An 8532-nucleotide genomic window follows, 5' to 3' on the forward strand; every position below is an offset into this window, starting at 1 on the left:
GAGCATTTCTTGTGTGTGTTGATAGCAAATGTTGGCAAGTGCAATGGTTCGGAGAGTCGTATTCTTTAACAATGTTTGTTCCATGGGCGTACAGTATGTTTAATGATTTCTCAATCCTAGTGCCTGCATCCAAAGAAAAATCGTGAGTTTTGCAAGAGGGAAGTTTAGTTCATATCCCCGTTGGCTCTGCTTGATTCGTTCGGCTTTGATCTGGTGATACCGTCTGTTTCATTAGGGTAGCGTTGCTAACAAAGTAGTTTCAATAATAAACATGCATGATTTTGTAAAAGTATGACATAAGTGTATAATAAAAATAATTTTTAGATGAACCGATGACTGAGATGTAGCTTGGGACATTGCAATCCCTCTTGCTACGGAATTTTGAGGTCCCCCCTCAAAATTCTTCCCCAATTTGATGGGTTGACGTTTCTGACTATTGCTCGTGCAGTGATTGGCTGAAATTACTTTGGAATTTTGAGGGTCCTCCTCAAAATTCTGCCCCAGTTTCCAATTGGAGGGGAAATGAAATTTTTATTGAGTTATGACCGAACCCATAGGGCTGCCTATGTATCCCCTCTTAAACGGGAATCAAGGCAAGCGTAGTTCAATTTACATCATATAAAGGGGAAGCATAAAGCTTACACATAGTAACGCTTGACATCTGAATTGATCGGCTTTGGCCAGACTTCTCCGTCCATTTCTGCAAGTATGAGGGCTCCTCCTGTCAAAACCCGGTGAACCATGTATGGACCCTGCCAGTTGGGAGAGAACTTCCCTTTGGCTTCATCTTGATGCGAAAAAATTTTCTTTAACACTAGCTGCCCCGGTGTGAACTATCTTGGTTTGACTCTTTTGTTGAAGGCTCGGGACATTCTATTCCGATAGAGTTGACCATGGCAAACTACATTCATTCTCTTTCCGTCTATAAGGGCTAGTTGCTCATAACGACTTTTTACCCATTCTGCATTGTCGAGCTCTGCTTTCTGTATGATCCTTAGGGAAGGAATTTCTACCTCAGCGGGAATGACAACCTCTGTACCATACCAGCATATAGGGGGTTGCCCCGGTTGATGTTCGGACCATGGTACGATATCCCAGTAGAGCAAATGATAACTTATCGTGCCACTGTTTATGCTTCTCCATCATTTTCCTCAATATATTCTTGATATTCTTGTTAACGGCTTCTACAGCTCTATTCATTTGAGGCATGTAGGCTGTGGAATTCTTGTGTCTGATCTTGAAAGTTTCACACATAGCTCTCATCAAGTCGTTGTTGAGGTTGGAGCCATTGTCGGTGATGATTGACTCTGGAATCCCGAATCGACAAATAATGGGGTCGCAGACGAAGTCTGCCATGACTTTCTTAGTTATTGCTTTGTAAGATGCTGCTTCGACCCACTTGGTGAAATAGTCTATGGCTACCAGGATAAACCTGTATCCGTTGGAAGCGGCAGGCTCGATTGGTCCAATAACGTCCATTCCCCATGCGGCAAACGGCCACGGTGAGCTTGTTGTGTTAAGCTCGCTTGGAGGTACCTTTATCATGTCTGCATGAATCTGACAGCGATGGCATTTTCGGACATACTGGATGCAGTCTGTTTCCATAGTCATCCAAAAGTAACCAGTCCGAAGTATTTTCTTCGCTAAGACAAAATCGTTCATATGTGGACCGCAGGTCCCAGCATGAATTTCCTCTAGTATCCTGGATGCTTCCTTCGCGTCAACACGTCTTAATAATCCTAAATCGGGAGTCCTCCTATACAGGATTCCTCCACTGTGAAAGAAGTTGTTGGACAATCTCTGAAGTGTGCATTTCTGAGTATGATTAGCAAGCACTGGGTACTCTCCTTTTGCCAAATATTCTTTGATATCATGAAACCAAGGCTTTTCGTCTGCTTCTTCTTCAACATGGGCACAGTAAGCTAGCTGATTATGGATTTTCACCGGAATGGGATCAATGAAACTCTTGTCTAAATGTTGTATCATAGATGATAGGGTGGCCAATGCATCGGCAAACTCATTCTGGATTCTGGGAACATGCTGGAATTCCGTCTTCGTGAACCTCTTTCTCAATTCCTGTACATGATGCAGATATGAGAGTATCTTGGAGTTCTTGGTTTCCCATTCTTCTCGTACTTGATGTATAAGTAAGTCTGAATCTCCAATCACTAGTAGCTCTTGAGCGTTCATGTTAATGGCCATTTTGAGTCCTAAGATGCAGGCTTTATACTTGGCCATATTGTTGGTGCAGGGGAACCTGAGTTTGGTAGACACCGGATAATGCTAACCAGTTTCTAATATTAGGACTGCTCTTATTCCAACTCCTTTGAAGTTAGCTGCTTCATCGAAGAACATTCTCCAACCATCATAGGATTCTGCAATGTCTTCTCCTATGAATGATACCTCTTCATCAGGAAAATATATTTCAGGGATTCACATCCTCCATCCACGGGATTTTCAACAAGGTGGTCTGCCAGTGCCTGTCCCTTGACCGCTTTCTGAGTTACATAAACAATGTCGAACTTACTCAACAAGATTTGCCACTTGGCTAGCTTGCCGGTGGGCATGGGCTTCTAAACGATGCACTTCAAAGGATCCATTCTCGATATGAGATGCGTAGTATAGGCACAACGTAATGTCTTGGCTTCTGAGCTACCCATGTCAAGGCACAACAGGTGTGTTCCAATAGAGAATACTGGGCCTCGTATGGGGTGAACTTCTTACTGAGATAATAGATGGCTTGTTCCTTCCTCCCTATTTCATAGTACTACCCCAGAATGCAACTGAAAGCTCCATCAAACACTGCAAGGTAGAGTAATAAGGGTCTACCCGGCTTGGGCGGGACTAAGACTGGTGGTATTGACAGGTACTCCTTGATTCTATCGAAGGCCCTTTGGTAGTCATCGGGCCATTTGGTAGCGGCGTCCATCTTCAACATCTAAAAGATTGGCTCATAGATAACTGTAGACTGTGCTATGAACCGGCTAATGTAGTTAAGTCTTCCCAAGAAACTCATCACATCCTTCTTATTCTTTGGCGATGGTAGTTCTTGAATGACTTTGACTTTCGATGGATCTAGTTCTATTCCTCGTCGGCTTACAATAAACCCAAGCAATTTTCCAGCAGGAACACCAAATGTGCACTTTGCAGGGTTTAGTTTCAGGTTGTACCTCCGTAGTCTATTGAAAAACTTCCTCAGATCTTCCATATGGTCAGTGGCCTTCTTGGATTTGCTAATAACATCGTCCACATATACCTCTATCTCCTTATGTATCATATCATGAAAAATGGAAGTCATGGCCCTTATGTAGGTGGCCCCTACATTCTTTAGGCCGAATGGCATCATCTTGTAATAGTACACTCCCCACGGTGTAATGAAAGCCGTTTTCTCAGCATCTTCCTCATCCATCCAGATCTGATGATAACCAGCAAAGCAATCTACGAATGGTTGTAGCTCGTGCTTGGCACAATTGTCAATTCGGATGTGTATATTTGGCAAAGGGAAGTCGTCTTTCGTACTGGCCCAGTTGAGATCCTAGTAGTCGACACAGACTCTGACCTTCCCATCCTTCTTTGGTACTGGCACAATGTTGGCTAACCATGTCGAGTATTCTACTACCCTGAGAACCTTAGCTTTGATCTACTTGTTGACTTCTTCCTTGATTTTCAAACTCATATCAGGCTTGAACTTTCTGAGCTTTTGCTTTACCGATGGACGCATTGGATCGATTGGCAGTTTGTGAGCCACAATAGACGTACTCAAACCAGTCATGTCATCATATGGCAAGGCGAATATGTCCTCATACTCCTTTAGAAATTCTATGTATTCCTTCTTTTCTGATGGCGATAGGTGAATGCTGATTTGTGTTTCCTTGACATTTTTTACATCTCCCAAGTTGACAATTTCGGTCTCGTCTAGGTTGGACTTAGGTTTGTTCTCAAATTTCTCAACTTCTTTAACAATCTCGTCAGGTATGTCATTTTCCTCTGAATCAATGTCTGGTTGTTGCGTTGTCTCATTGCATGTCACAGTCATTGGTTCATCAAGACAAGTAATAGTAATGTTGTATTGGTAAAGCAAGGGAGAAAATGATAGCAATAAATATTAATTCATTAGAAAAAATCAAAATGCTTTTGATAAGTTGAATAACTATTTTGAACATTGAAGATCTTATTTCGGGAATTGAAAATGCGAAAAGAAAATCATTTAGTAAAAACAATAAATAATGCTTGTTTTAGCATTGCTACCCCGAGGCACGTCGGGCTTTGGTTGTCCTGATGGTCCAATTCTTGAGATGTGCCCCTCTGCTCACAGCCTATATGCAAGGGCCTTCCTCCCCCTCTTCCTCGAGAATAACACAACAGTCCATATCATTGTCCTCTAGAAACAAGTTCTTCAATGCTTCAAGTGCTTCTTCTTCATCCGATCCATAAATAATGTCGGCCTATTAGAAGGTATGCTCCAGATGTGGTATAGGTTGTTCTAGTGGGTAGTAAGGACCGTTCCATGGTGGCGACTAGTTGTTGAATTCTTCCCAGGTGTATTCATATCCCAGAGCAAAAGTAGTGCCATGTTTCTCGAGTTTTATAGGCTTAGAGATTCCTTGGAGGTTCTTGTCGAGCCCTTTGCCAGGTTCGTACCCACTCCAATTCAGTATAATCTCGATTTTGCTATCCCACCATTTGTCTTTGTCGACAACATTAAATCGTTCGATGTGGTGGTAAGTTTCTCCACCTAGTTTCCTTCTTCCCTTGATAGCCGGAATGGTCAGGTGACTGTATATAGGGTTGTTATCATCGCCGTGAATGATCACTTCCTGGTGATTCCATTCGAACTTTACTGCCTGATGCAGTGTTGATGTTATGGCCCTAACAGCATGAATCCATGGTCACCCCAACAGCAGTTTGTAAGACGCCGGTACATCTATTACCTGGAAATAGACCTCGAACCAGGTCGGTCCCATCTGCAAGCACAGACTAATCTCACCAATGGTGGACCTTTGAGAACCGTCGAAGGCTTTCACATTGATCGCTCTATCCTTTATCTCATGTAGCCCTTTACCCAACTTCTTGAGTGTTACCAACAGACAAATGTTAAGACTGGAACCTCCATCGATCAGGATTCTGGTAATGAAATAATATTCACATTGCACGGTGATGTGCAGTGCCTTGTTGTGCCCCAGCCCTTCAGGTGGCAACTCGTCCTCATGAAAGGTGATCTTATGGCTTTCCAGAACTTGTCCTACCATATTAGCCATTTCCCCTCTAGTGATGTTACTGGTTACGTATGCTTCATTTAGAACCTTTAATAGAGCATTATTGTGCGTCTCAGAATTTTACAGCAAACAGAGAATGGATATTTGTGTTGGCGTCTTGTTTAACTGGTCAATGAATATTTCTTGGCCTGAATTTTCCTCCAAAGGTCGTCCGGACCTGTCTCAATGAGGGGTGGCCGATTGGAGGCCTGCTTGCTTGATTCGGCTAGATGTTCAGGGGTATAGACTCTACCAGTTCTTGTCATACCCTGTGCGGCGATAGTTTCTTCAATCCTGACCTTGTCTTTTCTTCTTGCCTTGGCTATATAGTCCCAGGGTACGATATTTGTATAGAATGGTGTCATGGTTGACATCTCCACTGGTATCGGCGCGGCTATCCTTACTCTGCACAGAACATGTGCCTTGGGTGGCAAGACTGCAACCTCAAATGGTGCGGGTTTATTTGCCGAAGACATGAATTCAACCTCAATTGGTGTCGGTGTCTTTGTGGAAAGTGCTGCTTCAAACTAAAGAGGTACAGACATATTCACCTCAGCGTCCTCAGACGGTTGGATCTGGACTATGATCGGATTGAGAGTAATTGTTGGTTTCTTCAGGTTGTCACCTTCTGCTATCAACCCGATTGATCCCTCGGGATCCCAATCATCTTCTATTTCAATCATGTGGATGCCTCCACCCATATGGTCTGGCAGGGGGTTGTTTCGGACGTTTGGAGCGGGTTCCTTTACCACAATGATCTTGTTATCAATCAAGGTCTGTATCTTGTCTTTCAAGGAGCGGCATTCATCGATGGTGTACCCTTTCATGCCGGAGTGGTAGGCACATAACTTGTTTGGGTTAACCCACTGAGAAGGATTCTCAGGGGTTGCAACAGGGATGGGGGTGACATAACCTATAGCTTTAAGTCTCTTATACAACTGGTCGATGGGTTTAGCGATGGTTGTATATTGCTTTGGAGGTCTGTGGTCAAAATTAGGTCGGGGTCTAGGGAAATTTTGGCGTGTAGGGGGTGATTGATAATGGGATGGTTGAGCATTATAAGTTTGGTAGACATGAGTGGGTTGGGAGTATCTAGGTGAACTAGGTTGATATGTAGGAGGTGGAGATGACTGATAAGTGGGTGGCGGAGCTTGGTATGAAGGTGAGAGTGCTTGGTAATTTGGGGTTGGCTGGTATATGAGTGGAGGTGTTGGATAAGTTTGGTATTTGAGGGGAGATTTGGTCCTATGTGCAACCATTACGGCCCCTACGCCCCTTTTCGTGGACACACCACCAAACAGTAAAGCCTTATTTGTAGCTTGCAAGGCCTCGAAGTTTGTAACCATACCATTTTTAATACCTTCTTCAATTCTTTCACCCAGTTTGATAATATCGGAAAACTTGTGGTTCTCAATCATCATTAGCCACTCATAGTACTGCGAGTCCTGAGCTCGGACAAAGAACTTGTTCATTTGCTCCTCTTTTAAGGTAGGTCTGACCTTAGCAGCTTCGGACCTCCAGCGAGTAGCATACTCGCGAAACGTCTCCGTGGGCTTTTTCTTCAAGTTCTGGATATAGAACACGTCTGGTGCGTTCTCTGTATTAAACCTGAATATGTCCATAAAGTCAGATGCCATGCCTACCCAACTTGACCACTTCTTGGGATCTTGGCTGATGTACCAAGATAATGCATCTCCTTTCAGACTCCTCATGAACAGCTTAATGCAGATCCTTTCATCCTTCCCTACTCCAACCAGCTCGTCACAATATGTCCTCAGATGGACCATTGGATCACCCGTGCTATCAAACATCTCAAACTTAGGAGGTTTGTACCCCTCGGGCAGTTCGACATCAAGCGTATGCAAAGATCCTCATAGTTCAGCCCTTCAATTCCTTTGCTTCCCTCAATGCCTTGAATCTGGCTGGTGAGTTTCTTAAGTTCCTTGGCCATGTTCCTGATAAGCAGATCCTTTTCATCAGACTCAGGTGTGCATGAGATAGGTTGGGTGGGGTGTAGCATGGTCTTTACGTAGATAGGAGTGTTATGGTGGCCTGGTGTATGGGTGTGGAAATGTTCATTTGTGGAGTTCTGAGGTTCTAGGATGAGTAGTGGAGTGTTATTTGGGGAATGGCAGGTGTTACATTGGTTCTTTGATGGAGCAATATGATGGTGAGGAGCAGGATGATTCTGTTGTTTTGGGATATTTTGAGGAGGTGTAGGGTTTTGAGTGTTGGGGAAGTTGATATCTGGGGTGTTGAGGGAAAATGACAGGTTTGCCACATTCTGAACCTGATCGAGCTCTTCCTGGAATTTCAACAGTTTCTGTTCAAGTTGTGACACATTCTCGTTAGGAACCCGAATACACTGGCCATTAGTGGCCTCTGCCCATTCAACTGTGTTCTCCTTCCTGATGTTGTTCAAATCTCCCATTTTGCCTTTGTTCTTGCCTTTAATAGGACTACGAGAAGGAGTGGGTGGAGGGCCCTTGGATCTTGTGAAATAAGATGATAATGCCAGAGTGCACGAACTAACCTTTGGGGGAGGGGAATAATAAAACAAAAATAAAACAAAAGGCAATCAAGTTAGTGAGGATCATAAAAAGTATTGCAATATTTAAATACATAGTGCAGGAATGTAAAGCGAATCCTAATTTAGGAACCTCTTTGTGCATGAGGTAGGCCTAGCGACAGATTGATTTGGAGAACTTAGAACACTAAATGCCTCATTTTATTGATAAAAAATAGACGAATCTCGAATCGACACTAAATAAGCAAGAAATAAAAGTCATTAATGGTCATTGGCCTTATTACATTAATAAAGCTAAAAAAGGTAAACTCCTATCTACTTGGTCCCAGAAGGACCTTCCTCGGGTATGTTTTTGTTTATCAAATCCTCTAGTTCGTGTAGGTTCATTAGTAAAAATGCCTTCGCTAAATGTTCTCCTTCATTTCCCTCAGCGTTCTGGCAATCGGCGACTCTCTTCCTCATATTTTCCTCCAATTCCAACAAGCTGTATTCCAGATTTTCGCTGGATTTGGCGGCCCTCCCTTTCCATTCGTTGATTTGGTCATTTGACGGAAGATTCCTCCACCAATCTAGCAAGAGTGAGGGTATGCTAACCATACCGAAGTTGGGGACCTCGTTCTTCATTTTCTGCAAAACAAAAGGGTTAAGACCATACCCCCACCGGACTCGACTATTTAATATCAACAATTATCATGAAGCGTTTAGTTCTCCAAATAAATGCACAGAACGTGATGATGTCCATTTGGGTTT

Source organism: Nicotiana tabacum, chromosome 10 (genome assembly GCF_000715075.1).
Source record: "Nicotiana tabacum cultivar K326 chromosome 10, ASM71507v2, whole genome shotgun sequence".
Classification (NCBI taxonomy): Eukaryota; Viridiplantae; Streptophyta; class Magnoliopsida; order Solanales; family Solanaceae; genus Nicotiana; species Nicotiana tabacum.